This window comes from Bos indicus x Bos taurus, chromosome 21 (genome assembly GCF_003369695.1).
Source record: "Bos indicus x Bos taurus breed Angus x Brahman F1 hybrid chromosome 21, Bos_hybrid_MaternalHap_v2.0, whole genome shotgun sequence".
Lineage (NCBI taxonomy): Eukaryota > Metazoa > Chordata > Mammalia > Artiodactyla > Bovidae > Bos > Bos indicus x Bos taurus.
This window is the reverse complement of record NC_040096.1, coordinates 48,067,648-48,093,807: the sequence shown is the minus strand read 5'-3', so window position 1 is coordinate 48,093,807 and position 26,160 is coordinate 48,067,648.

The window sequence follows — 26,160 nt, the reverse complement described above, 5'->3', positions numbered from 1 at the left end:
CCTGAGCTTGGCTTGTCTCTGTCAACTTGCGTTTTGAAAGCCATATCCAGGCAGAGTCCAGTAGCATTAGGTTGTGAACACAGAGGTGGGTCTTTGAACACCACTCCTCTCGTGTCTGTTGCCCTTTCCAAATTCTAGCAGCCTTCATGATGGGACTCACTGGGCTAACAGTTCCATGAGAGTCAGATCAGACATCCAGTTAGAGTACGTCATCACGAGAATCACACTTCTCCAGAATATTCTTTACAATAATGTACCTAAAATTAATTTCTCAGAACTGCTGCAAGTCTTTCCTGGAGATATACTTTTCAGTTCTTTGGTGGTGGTTGCTTCTCTTCTTTCAGCAGAGTCAGCCCGCCCCACAGTAACTTGGGATACGGAACCCCCTGTTGGCCAGTATTTCAGCTACAGTGACATTCCCTTCCTAAAGCTTCAGGCATCTGCTTCTTTGCTTTCTTCCTTTACTGCAAAAGGGCTCCATATGTCTTGGTTTATCACAGTACATTCGCAGCCACAACAGATTAAACAATGCCAATTGAGATCCATATGGCAAAATAGGAAAATTCAAATCAAATTTCTATCTCTATAATGCCATTTTTCCTGAACTTTGGACTTTCACATAGCACCATCCTGCTTTTGTCATATCTTCCACCTGCACTATGAGTTATTTGAGAATTTTTACTAAACTGACTCACATTTCTACTTCTGAAAATTAATTTCAAAGGAAGTTTCCATAAGTGTTCTTGCCTGGAGAATCCCAGGGATAGGGGAGCCTGGTGGGCTACCGTCTATGGGGTTGCACAGAGTCGGACACGACTGAAGCGACTTAGCAGCAGCAGCAACAATCATTCACCATAAATAAAAAGTAAATATGAAATAAATATGTAATCACTAGAATTCACATTTTTCATTTCCCTGAAAATCTTCTTGCGAACTAAACCAGTTTTGAAAACTTCTGGTATGCAGGCTTACAATTTACATATTTCTCTAGTATATATTGTTTTATCTAATGTTCTCAAAAATCTTATGAAATTAGCTAAGTAGGTACAACCATTCTCATTTTGAAGACGAGAAATTGGTATTGGCTTCAAAAAATAGAGTTCTTCTACTGAAAGAGACCTTGCTATTGTTTTTATCTGAAGCCCAACTTTTCTGATTTCTCGCAGTTGACATGTGACTCCCAGTATCATTGGTGATCTGAGCCTAAAAGTCTAGGCTTTAGATTTTTTTTTTTTAATGTCTGTATGAAATGGTTCCACGTGGACCATTAAAAAATCCTTGTGACTGTCCACATTTTGAATGTACCAAAGCTCTGCCCAAATGATACAGCTGAAACAACTGATAATTGATTGAACACTGAAAAATTCCTCATAACACCAAAATTGTATTTGGTAAGACAGATGGCATTTTTCTTTTCATTTTGTGGATTAAAAGAAAAAAGAAGCATTTAAATAATTTGCTCCAAATCAAATATTTTTTCTCAAATTAGGAACAAAAACAGTTAAAATGGAACTTAAGATTGTTCTTTATAAATTACATTAGAAAACAGGACCACTGTGTGAAACTCCTTATACTAAAAAATATAAACTATTTAACTGGTATAAAATTCCTTAATGATTTCTTCATTAAATTAATGAAGAGGTAAATTGGTAATCATCTAAAGCAAATAGTGAACCTAAAATTTCAGAGAGATATTTTAAAAATATGAGACAGCAGCTACCCTACTTACTAGTCAAATGAAATAGAAGATATCACATAGATGTTCAAACAAAAATTTCCATAACAAAAAGACTTGTCATTATTATCATCCCACTGAACAGTACATCAATTCATTATACAAATAAATAAATGAATACACATAAATATGTTCTTAACAAATGCCCATTACTTCTATAAACCTAATTTTTATAAATATAAATCTCATTTCTCCTTCCCACCTCCCTCTCCCTGGTTTCACTTTCTATTTCTGCATGACAGAGATAATCACTGTTAAACTTCTTTTATACTTTCCAGAAAAATTTGAGGTATATTTATATTCTTTGGGGTTTCCCATCTGGCTCAGTGGGTAAAGAATCAACCTGCAATGCTTTTAGGCAAATAAAATCTTAAAATACTTTTATTCACACTATACTGCTTCACTTTTTCTTGAAAATCACATATCTTTTCATATCATCTATACAAATCTTCTGTGTTCTTTTAATTGTAGCAGAGCGCCCTGTGCAACCATTTAATCCGTGGTTGGCAAATTTTTTCTGCAAAGGGTCATATCATAAATACTTCAGGCCTTGTGAGCTATATGTCTTTCACAGCTACTCAATTCTACCACAAGCAATACCTAATTGATGGGTGTGGCTGTTCTCCAAAAACACTTTATATGCAAGCTGGATTTGGCCCACAGGGCAAGGCTTGCTGACCCCTGATTTTTACAACCAGCCATGAAGTGGTAGAAATGGTTATTTCCTATTTGCTGTTATTAAGAACACTGCTGATACAAAACTCCATAATGCAAACATGCTTGCTTGATCAAGGTAGAATGAATCTACTACAGAACATTTAAAATATTGCTTTAAAAGTGAGAAGACAATCTTGTATATTCTGGGCTTCCTTCCATCAAGTCCCTATGGTTTCTCTATGGACAAATGGATATTTTTCTGTCTGGGTCCTTTCTTTGTCAATCTGGCCTCTTTCCTTCCCTAATGATGGGTAAGTGAAAATGCAGAGATTCATACCTATTATTGTAGCTGTTTCCTCTTTGCCCTGATTTGTGTTTTCTAGAGGTTAGTGACAAAGTGATATCCCTCTGGGAGAGAATTGTCTAACTTAAAGGTAACACATAGAGGGAAATACCTGGAGCAGAGCTGAGTAGAGATTAAATGCAATGCCTTTCTCTTTTCTTTTTTCTTTTTGCTTCTTTTACTATTTTTTCCTTTTTTTTAATTTTTTATTTATTTATTTTTTTGAGACCCTTTGTCACTAGTTGAGCTTTAACCAGAATAGTTGCATACAATAGGAAATTTCTGGAAACAGCTTTTAACATTTAAAGACCTCAAAGACATTTCTATAAGTGGCTTCAAAGGATGAATAAGTTAATACTCTCAACTAAAGGGTATTTGGGAAAACATCAGACCATGTTATCAGTGGGCACAACTGCTTCTGCTTCCATGACTTAAACATTTACATGTAGTAAAAAAAAGTTTATACAATGTCTGGCAAGACTAGAGTTAGGAACTTCTGTTCCTGCTCCTCCACAAATGGTCTCATGATCAGCCCTAGCAGACATATGAATTTTAACCCATTTTTGCTCCCTTTATCCCTGAAGTGCTCATCGGGGATGTCATTACTAATTAGAGTACTTTTATTTCCACTTTTCACCACTGCTTGAAAAAATTAAATCCCTGAGTCTTTGATTCACCATCATCGCATCAGACTTTCAGGCTGAGGTTTTCACACAAATATCTTGTGCTTAGAATTTATTGAGTTCATAACTAAAGGTCTCATCTACAGAGGGGAACACTCACCATCTGAAGAAGGTCCCAAATGACTGAAGAGGATGTAAGCACCATGAAGATTCAGTACTGAGACAGCAGTTAATATTAATCTGGGTCTGAAATTTAGCTTGACTGAAATCCAGTCTGGTTTATTTGATGCAGGCAATGTCATGATGTACATGGTTGTGCCTTTTGTAATGAACTAGCTTATCTTAAACCAGTGTTATCTGGATGGAGATTCATGACACTATAGAGGAGGCAGTGATCAAGACCATCCCCAAGAAAAAGAAAGGCAAAATGGTTGTCTGAGGAGGCCTTACAAATAGCTGAGAAAGGAAGAGAAGCTAAAGGCAAAGGAGAAAAGGAAAGATATAAACATCTGAATACAGAGTTCCAAAGAATAGCAAGGAGAGGTAAGAAGGCCTTCCTCAGTGATCAATGCAAAGAAATAGAGGAAAACAATAGAATGGGAAAGACTAGAGATCTCTTCAAGAAAATTAGAGATACCAAGGGAACATTTCATGCAAAGATGGGTACAATAAAGGACAGAAATATTATGGACCTAACAGAAGCAGAATATATTAAGAAGAGGTGGCAAGAATACACAGAAGAACTGTACAAAAAAGATCTTCATGACCCAGATAACCACGATGGTGTGATCACTCACCTAGAACCAGACATCCTGGAATGCAAAGTCAAGTGGGCCTTAAGAAGCATCACTACAAACAGAGCTAGAGGAGGGGATGGAATTCTAGTTAAGCTATTTCAAATCCTGAACAATGATACTGTGAAAGTACTGCACCCAATATGCCATAAAATTTGAAAAATTTAGCAGTGGACACATAATTGAAGAGGTGTTTTCATTCCAATCCCAAAGAAAGGCAATGACAAAGAATGTTCAAACTACCACACAATTGCACTCATCGCACATGTTAGCAAAGTAATGCTCAAAATTCTCCAAGCCAGGCTTCAACAGTATGTGAACTGTGAACTTCCAGTTGTTCAAGCTGGATTTAGAAAAGGCAGAGAAACCAGAGGTCAAATTGCCAACATCCATTGATCATCAAAAAAGCAAGAGAGTTCCAGAAAAACATCTACTTCTGCTTTATTGACTATGCCAAAGCCTGTGACTGTGTGGATCACAACAAACTGTGGAAAATTCTTAAAGAGATGGGAATACCAGACCACCTGACCTGCCTCCTGAGAAATCTGTATGCAGGTCAAGAAGCAACAGTTAGAACTGGACATGGAACAGACTGGTTCCAAATCGGAAAAGGAGTGTGCCAATGTTGTATATTGTCACCCTGCTTATTTAACATATATGCAGAGTACATCATGCAAAATGCCAGGCTAGATGAGGCAAAAGCTGGAATCCAGATTGCCGGGGAAAATATCAATAACCTCAGATATGCAGATGACACCATCTTTGGGGCAGAAAGCAAAGAAGAACTAAAGAGCCTCTTGATAAAAGTGAAAGAGGAGAGTGAAAATGTTGGCTTAAAGCTCAACATTCAGAAAGCTAAGATCATGGCATCCGGTCCCACCACTTCATGGCAAATAGATAGGGAAACAATGGAAACAGTGATAGACAGACTTTATATTTGGGGGCTCCAAAATCATTGCAGATGGTGACTGCAGCCATGAAATTAAAAGACGCTTGCTCCTTGAAAGAAAGCTATGACCAACCTGGACAGCATATTAAAAAGCAGAGACATTACTTTGGCAACAAAGGTCTGTCTAGTCTAAGCTATGGTTTTTCCAGTAGTCATGTATGGATGTGAGACTTGGACCATAAAGAAAGCTGAGCATTGAAGAATTGATGCTTTTGAACTGTGGTGTTGGAGAAGACTCTTGAGAGCTGCTTGGACTGCAAGGACATACAACCAGTCCATCCTAAAGGAAATCAGTCCTGAATATTCAATGGAAGCACTGATGCTGAAGCTGAAGCTCCAATACTTTGGCCACCTGATGCGAAGAACTGATTCATTAGAAAAGACCCTGATGCTGGGAAAGACTGAAGGCAGGAGGAGAAGGGGACAACAGAGGATGAGATGGTTGGATGGCATCACCAACTCGATGGATATGAGTCTGAGCAAGCTCCAGGAGCTGGTGATGGACAGGGAAGCTGGCATGCTACAGTGCGTGGGGTCACAACTGAGCAACTGAACTGAGCTGGGCTGATCTGGTACATCCCACCTATGAAGAAGGTTAAAACTCCTTTTAGTTCATTCACCCTGAGCCCCTCCCCCATCTGGAGAATATGTGTATTTTCTCATTAGCGTCTCACTCCCTTCTCATAAGTCTATGAAGCCCAGGGGTTTCATGCAAACAAAGAAGGTCAGTCCTAGTTACTAATCAGAGAAAAGGCATAGAAAGTCTCACTAGTCCCCTTAATTGTATTTGCTACTGTTGCTACTAAAAGTCAGAGTCCAGTCACACTTTAGTGACTGGCTTTAGTGAAAGGCTTCCCTGGTGGCTCAGAGGTTAAGTGTCTGCCTGCAATGCGGGAGACCTGGGTTCGAGCCCTGGGTCAGGAAGATCCCCTGGAGAAGGAGATGGCAACCCATTCCAGTATTCTTGCCCGGAGAATCCCATGGACAGAGGAGCCTGGTGGGCTACAGTCCATGGGTCTCAAAGAGTCAGACACAACTGAGCGACTTCACTTTCACTTTCTTTCTTTCACTGTTGCTACTAAAAGTCAGAGTCCAGTCACACTTGTTTTCTGAAGGCAGTTTCTCAGAAGAGAGTAGAAAAAGGTAAAAATTCTCTTCCCAATATTATAACTACCTCTGGTCTTTTCACACAAACTCTTATGTTAAACTGGAGACCATCTCCCTAGGGGATGGGCTCTTTATGCTAAAAGTATGCAATTATCACCAAAGGAAATTAAGCAGATATGGGGAGGGGGACAGTGAAATGTATCTGTTAGGTTAACATAACCAAAAAAAAAGAGGGTGAGCCAGTCTGTATCACCTGGATAGACACCCCAATGAGCTTGTAGTCAGACATTGCTAGCAGTCCCTTTTGCTGAAAACACATATTAGCTCCTTCAGAAAACCCCAGAAGGGATTTTTGGATAGGTTCCTAGGTTGACCTAAGTAATCAGTTTTGGATATGGATTGGAAACATCTAGTTTGACAATGGATATACACATAGAGAGAAATCACTTTTATTATATATAACTGCTCCACACAAATTGTCACAAAGCAGTTGCCCCTATTGTCATCTGGAACAGGCTGCAGATGATGAAACCACTCTTTCCGCTACTGTCCACCCAGCCTGTGCTGTGTGCTGTGCTTAGTCACTCAGTCATGTCCAACTCTTTGCAACCCCATGGACTGTAACCAGCCAGGTTCCTCTGTCCATGGGGATTCTCCAGGCAAGAATACTGGAGTGGGTTACCAGGTCCTCCTGCAGGGGGTCTTCCCAACCCAGGAATTGAACCGGGGTCTCCTGCATTGCAGGTGGATGTCCACCTGGCCTGCCCACTACATAGGGGAGAAGCCCATAATCAACAGCGCATCACCCTTAAGGATATTGAGGGACACAGACATTGCCAGGGCTTCAGGAAAGATGAAAATATGTGACTAAGGTAACCTGGGGTAAAAGGATGCTACTTTTGCCTCATTCTGTGACATGTGCATGCACACATACACACACACACCAGACGTCTATATGATGTCAGAAACGCTGTGATTTGGGCTGGCTCTCTAGAACTTCTTGAAGGCCTGCAATACCAGTTCAGAATTCAGAACATGGCTTTCCTTCCAGGTGGTTTCATCTCAGAACTAGTGCAGGCAAGGCCACCCCAGTACATCAGAGAGAACTTAACAACTTTCTAACCTACAGGAAACCTATCAAAACCGAGAGCACCATGTCTTTGGAAGGTTCTTTAATCCCTTGAAAAAGTTACCCATCTCTTCCCCAGAAACTTTTGAAATTGAGACAGGAAACAGAATCCAGAACAGTCAGAGGAAGGATCCTTACCTTACACCTGCATTAGCAAAAGGAGCCACTCAAGTGGTCTTCCCCCCAAAATGTTCTTCTCCAGAGTGTCCTGAATATCCTGCTCTCTAGGAACTTTTATGACAACAACTCTTATTAAATACATACATATTTTTAAAGTTCCACATCTCCAGGCATTCCATTACACAGTGAAGTAGTAAGGATATTTAGTTATCTATTTGAGCACATGATTCTATAATAAATGAATTAAGCTAGCCAAGAAGAAGTTGGTTCATCATCCATATTGAGTCAACAGTACACAGCTAACAACTCTATGATATTTGTTTTGGAAATACTGAGAGCATAAATACATGATTTCTGCTTTATATGGAAAGTTTAAATAATAGATTTCTCAATTTTCTTCTGACCAGTAATCTCAGCAGTCATCAGGTATATTCCCTTCCTGCTCATCCTCATCAAGACCTTGCATCTGGGTAGCATCTCTGCCAAGGGTCCCTCCAGTGAAAGCTTGAGTCATTGAAAGCAGTTATGTTCAAAAGCTTCTCTTACCTTGAGCCCCAATACCCCTTATTGGTATCTACATTTGTCTTTGTTTTCACTTTTGGGTTTACCCAAAGTATAATCTCACCCTCAGACCACAGCCATTTTGAGTGTTGGCTGGGCAGCTTCCCCGGTGGCTCAGTGGTAAAGAATATGCCTGCCAAGTAGGAGATGCAAGAGACACTGGTTCAATCCCTGGGTCAGGAAGATCCCTTGGAGAAGGAAATGGCAACATACTCTGTTTTTCTAATCTGGAGAATCCCATGGACAGAGGAACCTGGCGGGCTACAGTCCATGGGGTCATAAAAGAGTCGGACGTGACTGAACAACTAAACAACAGGCATCTCCTAGGTGCTTCATAAACTTTACTTCTCCAGGTTGAAGATCTCTTGACTATTTCAACGAATCGTCGTATTGTACAGTTTTGAGTGACTCCACCACCATTTTTTGCTCTCTACCAGTGTTAAATAAACGGAGGTATACTAAAATTTTTAAGAGCATATTTAAGCAAAGATTAATTCAAATAAAGCAGCACCAAACTGCAAGTGATTAGAAGCACAGGAGCCAGGGAAAAGGACTTACACAGAGAAACGGCAGAAACAAAGAAAATAAATTACCTGATTGGCTATAGCTTAAAGCCTAGTTGGCTATTTGTGATTGGTTGTCCTTAGTGTTTTGATTTTTGTAACTTGGAGACATTTATAGGCCGAGAGTGTTATTTGCTTACATAGGTCACGATGCCATTAGAGCCTTAGTGGCAAATACTATTCTTCTAGGGTATTCCATATGTTGATGATAATAATAATGTTCATGAGAACAACAACAATATGTAACAACCACACGCAAGGACTGCTCTGAGTGATTTACACGCCCTTACCACCTCAGTAATCCTGAGGCAGTTGGAGTTCTCCAGAAGCAGATGCTGGGAAAGAGTTTGAGAAAAGAAGGCAGATGGGCAGTAAGGTGTTTATTAGGGATCAAAAGCCATAAAAGGAAGGGAAATCTGTAAAAGGAAGCACAACTGCACAGAGAGAAAAATTGAATTGCTACACAGGTCTGGCAAAACCTCAGCCAATCTAGCAGGGGCTCTGAAGCAATGACTCAATGAAACCATGAAATTCAATGAAGCAATGAAAGTTATCTTTAATGGGACCAAATGGCCGTCCTTTGTACAACCTGCACACACTGCTCAGTCACTGGATACAGACCACCGGGGAGAGGGTGGGGTCTCAGGTGAGGGAACTCTGTAGCTAGTCATGTCTGACTCTTTGCGACCCCGTGGACTGTAGCCCGCCAGGCTCCTCCATCCATGGGATTTTCCAGGCAAGAATACTGGAGTGGGTTGTCATTTCTGCAGCTGAATCAGATCCTAAAGGCAGTCCCTGCAGCTGGGCCACACGTGCCTCCCAGAAGGAGATCTGGACAGCACATCTCTATATCCACCACAAACATATACTTTCATTCTTTCCATTTTACACATAAGAACACTGACGTGAGGCAGGTTAAGCAATTTACCAGGATAACGCCACTGGTAACTGAAAAATACTGATGACAACATTCCCTCTATAGCTAAAATTATAATTAAATGCACTCACACTGAACAGCTAGTTCACTCCTCTACACTGTGCCAGGCAAAGCCCTAGATAGTGAAGAAACTCAAGAACAGTGAAAGGTCTGCAATTTTGCCCTACTTTCAAGCTAACAAATCAGCCTACCCCATTTCATGGATGTTGGCAGAAGATACAAGACCCTGGGCTCAAAGAAAAAGGCCTGATTACTCACAGCATGGCAGGCAGGATGAGCTTCAAATTCACATCCTTCTTCCTTCCTTCCTCAGCCCAAGCTGATTGCAGGTGATGTGGAAGGAAGCCCTGGTGGATGCTGTGCACACGGTGGGTTTGTTTCACAGCTGAGGAAACTGGAGTTTAGGCAATTCCATCTTTTAAAGGAGGTTGCTAGAAATCTACTCAACCTTTGCTGCATGGGAGATATCTTTATTATCCTGCTTAGAAAAATATCCTCTCTCTGCCCCTCAGGGCATGTGAGACACAGAATGTTCCCAGGCTGTTTGCTATACAAACATTCTTGAAAAGACAGTCCCTGACAAAAGTTGACATGAGACACAGAGGAATGGCAAGGAAAGCTGTCTCCCAAAAGACAGAGGAAAGTGGCATGACCCTGGCCCTCCATCCATCTAGAAACAAAACCAAAATATCATTATATAATACTGTGAGAATTGCTATAATAGGGATAGGAGTAGGAAGTGACTGGAACTTGAAAGAGAAGACCTCAACAACTGGTAGATTCTGGGAAAGCCTTTATATATGAGGTGATTTTTTCAGTTGGGTGCTATCAATCAGACTCTGAGTTCATTGAGTATGGCAGTCATCATGATTGGTGTTTAATAGTGAAAGTGAAGTTGCTCAGTCGGGTCCGACCCTTTGCAACCCCATGGACTGTAGCCTACCAGGTTCCACCGTCCATGCGATTTTCCAGGCAAGAATACTGGAGTGGGTTGCCATTTCCTTCTCTAGGAGATCTTTCCGACCCAAGGATTGAACCCAGGTCTCCCACACTATAGGCAGACGCTTTACCTGTCTGAGCCAAGTGTTTAATAAGTTTCTAGAATTGAATAACATTTGCAGAAAATAGGAAGGAAGGATAGGATACTTCATGACCATAAAAATTTACCAGCATGTGAAGGGTATGAAATTTTGTGTAATGAAAATTTGAGTCCTAAAGATTTTAAACTTTGGCAGAATGATGGAGATAGAAACATATGTAAAATAGCTTTAAAAACTCTAATAACCTTCTTCCCCTCATTTCTTTTATATCAAGTGGTAACACCCAGTAACTGTAACAACTATACACCATCTTTGATATTCAGATTAATATATCTGAATGCCTATTGCTTTTCAGAATACATTTTAGATGAATAATTATAAATATATAACATGAAACATGCATTTCACCCAGTCTGCTGCATTATCCAACAGATCATTACAACTTGTTTGCAACTTTAGCACTGAATATGTTAATTTGCTCCACATAATCACATTTTATAAATTCCAAGTTAAATCTGTTATTTTATCTTAGTTTATCCTGTTTTGTCTTCTCTGGAACAAGGTGGCACATGGAGGAAGATCTCTGACTCATTGAGTTTCAGTCTTGGCACTTTAGAAAACCGAGTCAAGATACTTTTGTTAGATTAGAGAAGAACAAGCTGCATTCGTGATATACAATGATAACTGAGAAATAAAGGAAATGAAAGCGAAACCAGAGAGGAAAATTGAAGTTCAAAATCTTTTCTGCAATCTTTTTGAACCACAAGAGTCCTCTAAGCAGGGAGCTATAAAAGGGAATGCAAAGACTGAAAATGCTTGCTCTTAAATCACTCACTATCTTTTTCTTTTAAACATTGAAGAAGAAAACTACCTTCCTGATATTGCACATACTTTGCAGAGCACATTAAAAGAAGCATCTTCATGTGTGGACCAGTGGCATGTACTCCATGTACCACTGAAGCTAGTTTATAGCTCCATGACCCTGGGTTCTCTTCTCTATGTCTGTCTCATTACCATCAATGACCAAGCCTAGACTTCATGAAGAAGACAGGGACCCTGGGCATGAGCTCAATTCAATTGAACAAATGCTTATTGCATGCTTACCATGTGCAGTACTGTGCTGACTGCAAGCAATTCAACGACAGATAGGACATAGACCCTGCATTTAAGAAGCTTGCTTTCCCACCAGCATCATTTCTTCCACCTAGACGTTTATTCCCATCCATTCCTTTCTTTCCTCTTTCCTCCATTCTGAGCTTGCCTGAGACCAATCCCAGAACTCTGAATTTATATTCTTCCCTCACTCCCTTGTCTATGACTCCATCTGATTGAACCTTATAAACCTCTTACTTTTTACTGGCTAGGATCAAAATTAGATAGAGGTACAGATGAAACAAGAATGACAGAATATTGACAAATTTTGAAGCTGGGTAGTAAGTTCATGGAGGTTAATTAAATCATATGCTTATTTTTGCCTGTGTTTGAAATTTTGCATTTAAAAAAGTTTTATAAAGAGCTATGCCAACCAGAGAACCACCTGAGTACTATAGACTTCTTTTCTCTCACTGACCCTGGTCATACTTAATGCAAATATACAATTTTTTTCTACACCTGTGCTGGTCCCCTGTTGTGGCTGATGCTAATCCTGGGTGTAGAAGGAAATCTGAAAGGAAGCAAGGAGGGTAAATCAACACGTATCTAATTACATCTCATCTTGTTAAAACTCCTTTGTTGGCTCTTTGCCGAAAAAATTCAAGCTCTTTAAAATGACATTCATGACTTTGTATAACTTCCCACCTTATCTCACTCATGTTCTGCTCCACCTCACTTAATTTTTGTTTGTATTATCTATATGGGCATTATCAACTTCTTGCACCTAATGAATTTTCCGTGAACTCTTATACCTTCTTGACCTTACAAATGCTAATCTCCTCTGTCTGGAAAGACATCTTTATCATCCGGGTCTCCTGGCTAATTCTTACTCATCTTTATCACTATACTGAAACACTACAGATCTGTGTTATCTTGCCAATCTTAACACTCTATTGTATATGTCTGTTACTCACATGTTTCTCTACTAGACATGAGCAGCTTGAAGGCTGAGATTGTGCCTTATGTATTTTTTCCTATTCTCATCACCAGCCCAATGATCGCAACTCAGTAGACGTTAACAATTTTTGTTAATTCAACCAATGAATAAAGGTACACAATATGCTAAAGACACAGTCATATTATATACAAATATAAAGATAAAATTAAGAAGTACCAGAAAAAATGTGTTCCAATGACTCACTTGAATTTCTTTAAAAATCCTATAGTGCCTAATAAGACACTATTTTAGGGCACAGGGTAATGATGAAACAATGTCTCTGGGCTCACATAGCTTGAATTCTGTTTAGGGTACACAGATAATTAAAATAGAGAATATAGTATCAAGTAGTGGTAAGTATTATTAAAAGATTAAGGCAAGATCAATGTTGGTGGGGGATAACAGACTACATGAAGAACCCAGCATAAGCTTTTCTGGGGAGATGATATTTTTGCAGGGACCTGAATGAAGACAGGTGAAAAGCTAGCTGTTAATTAGGAAGAGGAGCAGTCTGAGCACAAGGAGCCAAAAGTGAAAAGGATTAGGATTGGGAATTTCAGCAACTAGGAAATCTTGTGCCAAAACCTGAAATTCTACCTCCAGAAAGATGTATCCTTTGGGATCCTACAGGCTTTTCTTTCTTCACTATTTTTCTATTAAAAATCAAACACCGCTAGGAGCAGTGACATTTCAAGTCAAGATTAATTAACAACCTGCAGAGAATAAAACAAAAGTAGGAAGGGGAAGTGAATTGCAGAGCAGATCCTTGAAAGGAAAGACCAGAGGGCACTAAGCCTGTGACGCTGCTGCATCTACACGGGTCCTCGATAGAGATGATGATGGACTGAAGTCAGCTAGGTACAGGTGAGATGGGAAACAAGCAGGTACTGCTGTCTCCTCGCCTCCCAGTTGTGCACACCTGTCTCCTCTCAGCCACATTGTCCAATTAGAAGGCAACCTCTAGACAGCACCAGGTCAGTGACAGCAGGGTCTGGTAAACTCTGAGATGTGATCAGTCACTATAAAGAAAACAGAAGAATCAATTTTGTGTGACTTTGAGCAAATGACCCTGCTCAAACGTGGTCCTTAGGACTCCAAGAGGCTGTTAGGTTCATAGCAGTGACTTTGCCAGTGATACCACTTAGCTGTGGCAGTAACTAACAGAATGGTCAGTAACACAGGCTCAGGAGGCCAAGATCACTGATCCTGTGCAAAGAGGAAAATGTGATGCTCTTGCAGACTTCAAATAATCAACAGAGTGCTAAGAGGCAAATAAAGAAGTTGACAGGTCTACCCAACAGCAGAGAGGCAGGGACATCAGCCAAGAACATGTGTCACAGAAGGAAAGTATCTTACCGTGCACACCAGTGAGATGATCAGATTAAGCTTTCTACTCATGTGTTAACAGAAACAGCTTCAGCACCTACTGTCCCACCACATACAAAGCATTATGCCCAAAGTGTGTTCTAATATTTTTTCATTTCATTCTGACAAGCACGTACTCTATCATGCATAGTTTGTACACAAGGAAACTGAGGCTCAAAGCCACATGCACAAGTGGTACAGCAAAAGCAGACACCTAGATTCATTTTTAATTGACATATAATTGACATATAATTGACATATAATTGACATACAAGGTGTCAAGTGTACAATATAGTGATTTTACATGAATATACATTACCAATTGATTGCCACAATAAGTCTTTTATTTATTTGGGCCCTCTTTTTTTCTTGATAAGTTTGGCTAAAGACATCAATTATGCTTATCTTTTCAAAGAATCAGCTCTTAGTTTCGTTGATCTTACCTACTGAATTTTTTTAGTCTCTATATTATTTATCTGATGTTTAATGTTTATTATCTCCTTCCTTCTACAAATCTTGGGCTTTGTTTATTCTTTCTTTAGGTGTAAGTTTAAGTTATTTGAGACATTTCTTATTTCCTGGAGTAGGCCTGTATCACTCTAAAATTTCCTCTTAGAATTGCTTCTGCCATGTCTCATAGATTTTAGAATGCTGTGTTTTCATTTTTATTTGGTTCAACGTATTTTTCTTTAACCTCCCCCTTGATTTCTTCAGTGACTCACCGGCTGTTTAGTAGCATATTGTTTAGCCTCCACACATTTCTGTTTTTTCCAGTTTTCTTTTTGTAACGGATTTTGTTTCATATAATTGTGGTCAAAAAAAGATGCTTGATGTCACTTTATTCTTCCTAAATTTATTGAGACATTTCATAATCTAACATGTGTTATATTCTGGAGAATTGTTCCATGTATACTTGATAAGAAAGTGTATTCTACTCTTTTGAGGTAGAGCGTGCTACATATATCATTTGGTGTAAAGTGTTACTTATAGCCCATGTTTTTATTGATTTTTGTCTGCATGATCTATCCATTGATGTAAATGGGTACTAAGTTCCCCTACTATTACTGTACCACTGTCAGTATCTCCCTCTATGTTTGTTAATATTTGCTTTATATATTGAGGTGTTCCTATGTTGGGTGCATAGATATTTATAAATGCTTTTCCTCTTGTATTGATCCATTTATCATTATGTAAGCCCTTCTTTGTTTCTTGCTAGTCTTTGCTTTAAAGTCTGTATTGTTTGATATAAGTATTGCCACCTGGCTTTGTCTTTCCATTTGCACGGAATATCCTTTTTCTTTCCTTCACTTTCAATGTGTGTGTGTGTGTGTGTGCATCTGAAGTGAAGCTCTGGTCTTACATATGTAGGCCTTATTTTTTTTATCCATTCAGCCATCCTATGTCTTTTAATTGAAGCATTCAGTCCATTTACATTTAAAGTACTTATTTATAGATACCTACTTAATTCCTCTTTATTCATTGTTCTGGTTGTTTTTGTCATTCTCTGATCCTTTCTTCTCTTGTTCTCTTTTCCTTTTGATTTGATGACTTTCTTTAGGGTTATTATGTATTCTTTTTTGTGTGTATGTGTATCTGTTATAGGTTTTTGGTTTATTGTTATCATAGGTTTATATATAACAGCTGAGGTAGAGAGCAGTCTATTTAAGGTTACTTAAGTTTGAGCCCATTCTAAAAGCACTACATTTTTATTTTACCCCTATGTTTTATGTTTTTGGTGTTATATTTTATATATATTTATATTTTGTATATCACCTAATATATTATGTCAGATATAGATAATTTCTGTACTTTTGTTTTTTAACCTTCCTACTAACTTAATGGCAACCCACTCCAGTATTCTTGCCTGGAGAATCCCATGTACAGAGGAGCCTAGCAGGCTACAGTCCATGGGGTCATGAATAACCACTACCAACACTAACTTTATAAGTGGTTGACCACTACTTTTACTATATTATTTTTCATGTCTGAGATTTTTTTCTTTCATAATTTTCTTGTTTCTAGTTATGCCCTTTTCTCTTTAAGGAAGTCTCCAACATTTTTTTAAGGCTAAGTTAGTGGTGATGAACTCCTTTAGCTTTTGGTTCTCTTACGTCAAGTTTCTGATGATCCTCATCCAGAATGAGACCAAACAGGGTGGAGAATTCTCCACCTTCCTTCTCACTTTGCCCCTCTTCTACCCAATTCTTCCCCAGCCTTGTTCCTTTTCTTCTCCTCTGTTTCAGAACCATCCTAGCAGAGTGTTTTTTCAGCTTGAGCAGTAGAACCAGGATGCCTAGATCCTAGCTCTACCACCTACTCCCTATGTGACAATGGACAAATTACTTAACCTCACTGTGTTTCTGCTTCCTTCTCTGTAAAATGAGAATGTTAGTATCTCATAGTACTTAAGCAGGGCCAGCTCTCCATAATGAGAGCTCAGTAAAGATTGCTATTATAGTCACATTTCTTTCCCCTATCATGCCGGGCAAGCACTGGTCGACTGGATCGTCCACTATCCCAAATCCTCCTTGTCTTGTTTCTCTCTTCTGCACCAATCTCCCTAAAATCTCCCCATAACCTTGCCCTTAGCAAATAACCACTCTCTTCTGTCTCCCTTTCCTTTACTTCTGTGTTCTATCTGCCACTGCCTCAGCTAACAGGTCCAGGACAGTCTAGAGTTAATGCACCTGCTGCCCTTGAAGCTGGAAGAACTGATAGAGCCCCCAGTCCTTCCTGGAGATAAATAGTTCAAAGACACATCCTGTGAAACTCTTGCAGAGTAGGAAGCAGGAGGGCTTTGCGGAGAGATTACAGAAGTCAGAGAACACAGAAATTCATAGCAGGTGCCATTTCTTTAGAGGCCAAGGACTCCACTCAGGAATAATAATGAGCTCTGGCCTAAGCACCCATATTTACATGACTGCTTGGAAGCAAAAGAAATCTATGCCAGCTAGTGTTTCAGGCTGATTGAAAGCATGTTCACTTGCCTTATCCATCTGCACTATACCCCTTCCCACTCACCCAGACCAGAAAATGTAGTTTCCCTTTGAACCAGGCCCCTTCAGTCAGAAGAGCTCTCTCATTAGGCATACAGTCACACATAAATGCACGCGCGCGCACACACACACACACCCTCTCACTGTCCCAGGTCTTGGAAATTCTCTCTGGAAGAGCCACATCTTTGATGACCCAGACTGTGAAAGGTGATGAGTCAGTCATGCCCAAATTGAAAATGCCTTTCTTCAAGTGACTCTTTAATAAGATAATCCAATTCTTTTCTAAAGGATAAAACATTGAAAAAGTAAAACTCCCTATATCTCACTCACTTTTTCTCTCTCAACATAAATATTATGAGGCCTTTTATAGTACAAACCTTTGAAATGATTCCCCTCTCTAGGGACTTACACTTGGCACCTTCTGAATCTTATGCTGTGAATTATTGCAAAAAGTAAAATGGTAAATCTGAAAGGAAAGAAAGGAGAGGCAAGATGGAGCACAATTGAATTAGTTTCCTGTTAGCCCAGAATATAGTCCTGCCATTAACACACCCTAGGGTTACTGACCATATTCCTTGATACTACATGACAGGAAATATTATACTTCTAAACTCTGACAACATTTCTGTATGATCAGAGCAGAAGTCTTGAGGGCTGGGCCATAGGTCTTTAGTACCCAAGCCCTGTGGAACCCAGCAGAGTGACTTCCACCCTGTGAAAGCTCAATAAAATCCTAACTACGGTGGTGATTCCTAGTTTCATGAAGATCTTCAACAATGAGTATGCACAGAGACTTCAAACTCAAATGGTTATTGGAGCCAGAAACTAACAAATATGAGTAAAATGGGAGAGGTGAAAACTGTGACAAGCTGGAGCACTCATAACCCTCCTAAAGGCAGTTTTGCTACTCTGTACCAGCCGATGCTTGCTGTACAGGAATGCAAGTCTAAAGCTGCCAGATACTCAGGTATTTTTTAAGAAACAGGAAATAGGATCTATTGACAATTAATTCAAGTTTTTAAAAAATCTTCATGCAAATAAAAAAATCAGAAGTTGAGTTGTAGGCCCTCAGCTTGCAACCTCTTACCATAAAAGGCCCACGTGCTTATCTTAACAAGGATAAAGTTATTTATTGTCTTGGTACCTCTAATTCTCTAACCATAAAGTGAAGATAATACCTTCCTCATGTGATTTTTTTGGAGGATCAAATGTATTACTTACTACATGGTATTTGGCACATAATAAGCATCATGATTGAAAATTATATTTTTTACACATTTCCGTAGATCCATCTAAATGAAATATGTAGTATGTAAGTCATAAGTCCCATGTTTGATTGTATAATCTCAATAAAGAACCTGTCAAGCTGTGTTGGAAGAGTATCCACTCATTTTCACAATATGTGACTGTAAAAACTGAATCAGAAAGGAGACAATTTGCTGTTCACTAAGAGTCACTGGAAGGAACAGGAAGAGTCTCACTGTCTCAGGATACACTTAACAGGAATGAACTCTTTTATGACTCAGCAATTTTCCTCATGGTTCTCCATATCAAAAAGACAAGGTTTGTAAAGGTGATGAACAACCTCAGCTTGTAAGCAATCTTTAACTGTGGTGTTCAGTTTGTTATCTTTCAAGATAATTTGCAGAGTTTCACAATAGACATTTCACTTAGCATCACTTAAGGATACATTTTTAAATTGGATCTAGCTAAAGTCACACAGAGTTGGACACGACTGAGGGGACTTAGCAGCAGCAGCAGCTAAAGTGAAAATCCTTGAAAAATAGGAATGCACATGCCAGAGTCCATTCTAAGGCATGGGTATTCAAACTCAATAGCCCCTTGTATCTCAAAGTGTCGTCCTGGGGTGGTAGCATCAGTATTACCTGGGAGCTTATTAGAAACACAGTATCTTGGGCCTCACCTACTCACTGAGACAGAATGTTCCCTCCCAGGGGATCTACACACAAAATAAAACCTGAAAAACATGATTAATTAAGTTATTCCTATAATGTTCTGGAATTCATGTGTGATCAAGACATAGGAAGGAAGATGAGGAATTTCACCTTCAAAATTACAGGGATGGTTTTTACTGTTTGATAACCCTCTCAAGGGGAAAAAAAATTTGAAAGCCATCCCTCACCATCTGTTCAACTATAGACTTATAAAGATTCCAAATATTCCAAAGAAACCTAAAGGTTTATCCTAGACTGAGGCCCAATTTGGTGGGAGCTGCTTTAGGCTGAGACTCTGATTGGGGTATTGCCATCCTTCAGCCTTGCTGCTGGGACCTGCTGGTCACCCCTCCAAGGAGAGAAAGTGAGCCCAGTGCTTTGTTGGTGTGGCAACAAAATCAGGGCAAGGGACCAGGTCCAGTTTGCCAGGAAATACCACTGACAGCCTTGCTCATTCCCAAGGGATGACTGAAGTATGTAGGTAAGTCATACTTTTTCAAAAATGAAGAAAGGGAGGAATGAGGGGAGAGAAGATGAGAAGGAGGGAGAAGGAATGAAGGAAGAAAGGAAACAAAAATCATTGTCAGGATATTTACTTGCCTCTCCATTGCCATCTTTCCTTTTTTTTTTTTCTAGCTGTTGAAAAGCCAGTGCTTCTATAAACCATCTTGGGCTAATCATAAATAAGAGAGACATGCTGTCAATGAACCTCCTGAAAGTAGCTCAGGAGAGACACAGGGCTTTATTTGTGAGCTGGAGACCCACCTCGTGTGTAGGAGAAGTCAGCCACATTTATTCCTCCTCCTTGTGTAGACCCTAGGCAGGCAGACACTATCCATTTATGAGGCTGTTCCCTGCCAGCCTAATGTTCAGGCATGGAAGGGTAGGTATTGGTCCACAGTTTGGCTTCCATTCCCTGACGATTCCTTCACTGTCTGTCGGCATGGCTGCATATTAGTGCTCATATTATTAGAGTATTCACTAATATGCAGCCATGCTGACAAGACAGTGAAGAATACTCTCCAAAGGCTTCACAGCACGTGACCAGCCATCAACACAGCCCAGCGGCTCTTACTATAAGCAACATGCTAAAATCCACTCTTTAGAAGAAACAGGTTGTAAAATCAGCTCATAATATTTTATAAATTGTCTTACATTTTCCTCTAAACCGTCTGTTTTTATGGATAATACAGATATTCCTGAAAAACAGCATGTATGCACACACATCCCTTGTTCGAAGAAATCTCTCAGAGAAGAATTCATAAAAATATAAGTTTACTAGTAACTCAACCAACAATGGTATATACAGGCTGTAGCACATTGGTTTAATTCTTCAAGTTCTTCAGGTTTCACAATACACAACAAATATTTTCAAATATCATCTATGAGTCTAACATCCTGCTAATTAACCCGAATCTCCATAATTCTTCTTGGAGGAAAGAATCAATTAGCTATGTTAACTGTATGTTATTATTTGATCAGTATAGGAGTGCCTCGGTATAAAACTAGTTCAGTATCGAACACATACGTGTATGAAAAACTAAAAACATAACACATCCTAGCTGAGAGTCATTTTTCTTTTAATAATTGAGCCTTTAGGAACATTTGCACAGAAGGCATTGTCTCTGTACCATAAGTCATTGAATCGAAGGAAAGCTTTTTGTCAGCTCAGCAGAGCCCTGGCATGTAGGAAAGCCAAAACTCTGTCTCGGAGTCGGAGAGCAAACCATCAGGGTCTCCAGAGAACCTTGTTGTACATAAACCATCATTTCATTTTCTAAAGCAACTCTTTTGGATGATTTCTGATCTGAGCATGAGGAGGGGACCCTGTTCACACACCCCATGAAAAGGAAGCAGGAGGAACAAGTGTGGCTCCCTCAACTCTCCTCTGCAGGTTATTCCCTGTCTCAGCCCCCTTGGCTTCTCCTTAGCCAAGATCACAATTTGAAACTATTTTACTTATGTGTCAGCTTGTTTGTGATTTATTAGTGATAATCATCCTTCATCCACCAAACTCTAGGAAGGTAGGGCTCACACCACTTTAGTTCTTTATGTCCAATGCCTAGCACAGTTCCCAGTCCATAAGAGGAGTTAATCTTTTTTAATTAAAAAACGAAAGTTTTGCCAAAGCAAATCAATACTGAAACAGCGAGGCTGCACCCCCAATCTCACATCACCTGTGTCTCAGTCCTTCTGCTGGCCAAGACTCACACTTGTTGTCAGGGTTTCTGAAAAATGAGACAGACGCTATCTCCACTCCCTAATGAGATGCTTGTTTGTAACCCTGCAATATCACTGCAGTGAAAGCTGAGAAGCCAGAAAGTTTCCAACAGGAATGACACCTCAAAAAGATAGCATTACCAAATGCACTTCTTACACATTTACAGCGAGTAGCACTTCTTTTGTGGTTTGGGAAGAGCAAGGAAAGAGCAGCCTTAGGTATCATTCTAAAACTCACAGCATTCCTTTCCCTAAAGAGCCTGTGTCATCCACCTTGCAGATGGTGAGCCAGGCTAGATTTCCAAAGTAAACCCTGAAGTTGTGCACTGAAGCAAGGTACCCCCATTTGCTCGTGGCTCGAGCAGCTGGACCAGCACCCAGCACGGAGGGCATCCAGGGACACTTGACTGTTGATGAGCAAAAAGAAAGCATTTCCCTAATACTTGACTACGTAATTAACTTGTAAATGCCTAGAAGTGAAAATAATATCGGGAAAAGCTACAATTTAATACATCCAGTAAAAAGTTTTTAATACAAAGTATTTGTGGCAAGAAAAACATTGAGTCAAAAAATTGGGGGAGCAGATCCAAAAAAAATAAACTCATGGATTTTTAAAAATCTTGTAAGAATAAATGGTATATAAGGACTTACCAAAGATTATATGAATGTATACATTATCATGGGCTTCCCTGGTGGCTCAGTGATAAAGAAATTGCCTGCAATGCAGGTGACAAAGGAGACCCAGGTTTGATCCCCAAGTTTGGAAGATCCCCTGGAGGAGGGCATGACAACCCACTCCAGTATTATTGCCTGGAGAATCCCATGGACAGAAGAGTCTGGCGGGCTACAGTCCATAGGGTCGCAGAGTCGGACATGACTGAAGCAACTTAGCACACATGCATATGTTATCTATCATATGTTCCTTTGGAGTCTTGATTTTTCTTTATATAAAATACTGAGAGTAATTTCTCACACTGGACCAGACTAGCTGTGTTTTCTTTTCTAGTTTCTAAATGGAATTGAATGCTTCAGGAATTCATTTTTGTTTTTCTGCTCTACCTTGGCCCTGGATCTTTGGTTCTCTTTGGGTCAAGTTACTTCTGTAGCCAAAGGGAAGCTCGTCATGTTCTATAAAGCAAAGGGATAAGTATTGCATATAGAATGGCTGGATGCAATAATTTATTGGATGTAAAAGTATATGAGTCTTTTGATAATGCATTTAAGTGACATCCTACCAGTGTGCTGAAAGGAAAAATACACTAGATGAGCAAAAGCATCACTAAGAAAGAAAAGAAAGAAAAATGGTGAGTGGTAGACCTGACTCTCTTGTTCCCAGGTAGAAAAATGGACAAAACAGTCCAGAAAAATACCTGATTGGCTAGGCCACTGAACTGGGGAGTAACCAACAGAATCCCACTAGTATTCTGTGGTCATCCCATCCACTGTGGAGATGGTCCTCCTCTCTGTGACTTAGAAAGCAGATAAGTGCCCTGACAAGAAGTTAAAACCTCTTAAACATAGTCACATCCTCCAGTACATGATTCTGTGCTAGAATAGTACAGTTTGAAATACCAGTATTCTCAGTCTCTTGCAAACAATGAACATCTTTACTAATTTCTCTGTGCCTTGTTTCTCTAGTCATAATGGGGGGATACTGTTAGTGATGACTTCATTGAGTTATTGAAAAAATTAAATGTAAAGCTTTTAGATGAGGCATTGGCATGTAGAAAGCATGATATGTGCCTGAGATCAAATTGATGATGATGATGATGAGAACAAATATGATGATGTTTTCCTTTTCGCATAGGAAGGTATTTCCCTAGCAAACTTCAGTGACATAAAGAGATAATGCATTGCTTTTTAAATGCTAGTCACTGTGTAGGTTTGTACTATTGACCTCAATTCTTCACCTCCTCTCTATAGTCATGCTTTACTTACTTATTTTGGCCAAAGGGATGGGGTATTAGAAATGACCTTGTGTTGGTGTGACACCCAGGCCTTAAGGAGCCTTGAATGTTTTGCTTGCCCTCTTGCACTTCTAATACTGCCATGACACAGACATGCAGTGGGAGTCTGCTGGGCCAAGGGGACTAAGAGATATATGAAGCAGACCAGAAGATCTGGAGTGCGTCTTGTGTCTACTATTTCATGCCTTTGAGATTCTCTAGTTGTTCATCATGCAGCAAGTTAATTCAGGCATACCCTATACATTAGAATTAACAGAAATAACAATGACAAGAATATGCAATAACAGGGGGTTAGACGCAAACTTCGCTTTATTGAAGTGTGCATATGTGTGTGTGTGTGTATGTCAAAACTTAAGGAATTTTATAATATCGGTCAAATATGACAATTCCATATGGTTCAACCTAAATATTCTACAGTTTGTACATTGTGGCCACTATTTAAAATACATTCATATGTAACATATACACATGTTAAATAACTACTACATGTTAAATAACCAACAAAGACTTACTGTGTAACACAGGGAATTCTATTCAATATTCTGTAATAATCTAAATGGGAAAAGAATCTGAAAAAGAATAGATATATGTATATGTATAACTGAATCACTTTGCCATACACTGAGATTAGCACAACATTGTAAATCGACTACACCTCAATAAAAAATAACAACTTAAAAATAAATAAATAAAACTACATAAACAAGGAAAGAAAAAATTTTAAATACATTCATTTATCAGTTGGAAGGAGAGGTTCTTAAAATTAAATGAGGGGGATTTCAAACAGCTTATCACATAACTGACATTCATTAAATATTTATTGGAAAGGTTTTTGAATAAAGACAAGAAACCAGACTATACTTTGTATTTGCATCCTATTTGAAGGAATTCTCTAAGAGCTTTATAACATGGACATATATTTTTGGGATCCTGAGCAAGCTTTGCTCAAGAGCAGAGAAGCTTCTAAAACCCAAGAGTTCTGTGTCCATTGGCTACTCGATATTTTCCTTTTGGTTACATCAAATTCAAGTATAAATGTATTGAATACTGAGAAGTAAGTGCTTTCTCCTCTTCAGAAAGTAGGTCAAATAATACAAATCAGTGTTCTATATTGTCAAAATGGGGAATGGATCAAAACATCAATTTTCTTTCATAAGATGTATTTGTGCCTTATGGATATTCTCAAAATAAAAACTCTTGTGGTGATATTGGAGAAAAATTTAGTAAATGGAGTTATGGTTTTCTGTTACTGTCTATCTGTGGGATTAGTGCTATCATCCCATTATCTAGATCCAATCCATGCCTAATAAATATACTAAAGAAAAGCATCTTGTTCCACTTCTCTACACCATTTGTGCCATGCTTACATCACAATATTTCCTCATTCAAGTACTCACGTCTGAGTGTTTACCAGATTTTAACATCCCATTCTTTAGCTTAAGAATCTCACCATGTTGTTTAGCTTAAATGGATAATTCAGGCTGAAATAAGTTGCTTACAAACATAAGATGACTCTTCCATTTTTAACTGCCATGAAGAGTTTTACTATTGTGAAATGAGCAACTGTTGTCAAGCTGCTTCCTCTCACTGAGTATAAAATGACCCATTTTAGTAACCATGGTTATCACCAAAATTCTATCAGTCTGAAGCAAATGCACGTCCATTGTTGAGGGAAAGGGCTGAAGAACATTCACTTCCATGCTTGCATTCCATTTTTAATCCAATAATGCCTATTCTAAAAACAGGCATTGATGTACTTTTCACCTCATAGTCTGCCACTAGCTTTCTCTCCTGCTCTGGTCAGACAGGACTAACAACTGGGAACATACACATAAACACATGCACACAAACACACACACACACACACACACACACACACACACATTTTTATGTCCCTGGTGATGAGAAAGAATAAAACTCAAACCAGTTTTCTCCAAGCTCCTAGATAGCTGGATGATCTTCAGCTATTTCCTGGCAGGTATGTGGAAAGCAATGGCAAATTACAATGTAGCTCTGAGATTAAGAAGGTGCCACTCTCCCCAAATCAAGACATTTAGCTTTCCTTTCCTCTGCTCTCTTTCCCTCACCACAGAAATCAGGGGTCCTTTACCAAACTGGCTACCATGCAGCAGGGACTGGGTGAGCTATGGTCATGTGTGGTCATGGAAACCATATAGCAAGCGTGTCATTCCACACTTCAGGCAACAATCACCAGGAAGCAAAATATACCAGATGAGCAGAGAGGTAGAGAAGCTGTATGTTTACTCCAAATAAGCAATTAAGATCCTTTTTTTAATTTCTTACTATACCAGTTTCTAAATCTAGGCACTAAAGCTGATATCTTTACCCACCTGAGGAAAGTTGTACATTTCTGATGATGGTTTAAGTACAATGCTTTAAGGATCTATAGTCCTTTACTAATTGTAAACACGTTTAGAAACCCGATCTTATTTTGTCCTTGCAACAATCCTCAATAGCAGTTTCTGCAAAAGGTTGGTACCTTTTATAAATATAGAAGCTGAGGAGCAAACATCAAATATTTTCCAAGATCAACTTCCTAACTCTCAAAGCAGTGTTTTTCTATCCTGCCAGCACTGCATTGAGTCTGTAGAAAAACAATCATGTGAGATCCTCCATGAAAAGGGTACACAACATGCATTCTTAGCCTAAAGTCTTGAGAAAGCCTAAAATAAAAATTCCTTAAATGGTTTAACTCAAAAGTTCCTTAATTTATTGTGCATAAAACCCATTTGTTGTTCAAATTTTATAAGCATCCAAGAATTACCTCTTTCGTCATTTTGGAATTTTATTAATTTCTCAAAGCAAGGACTATATTTTATTCAAGAGTGTACTTGAGTAATGTTATGGATTGAATGATTATGCCTGCCCCTGCCCCCGTCATCCCCCATTCATATATTGAAGTCCTAACCTCTAATACCTCAGAATGTGACCTCCTTTTTCAGGAGGTTCGTTGCAAATGTAATCAGTTAAAATAAGATCATACTGGAGT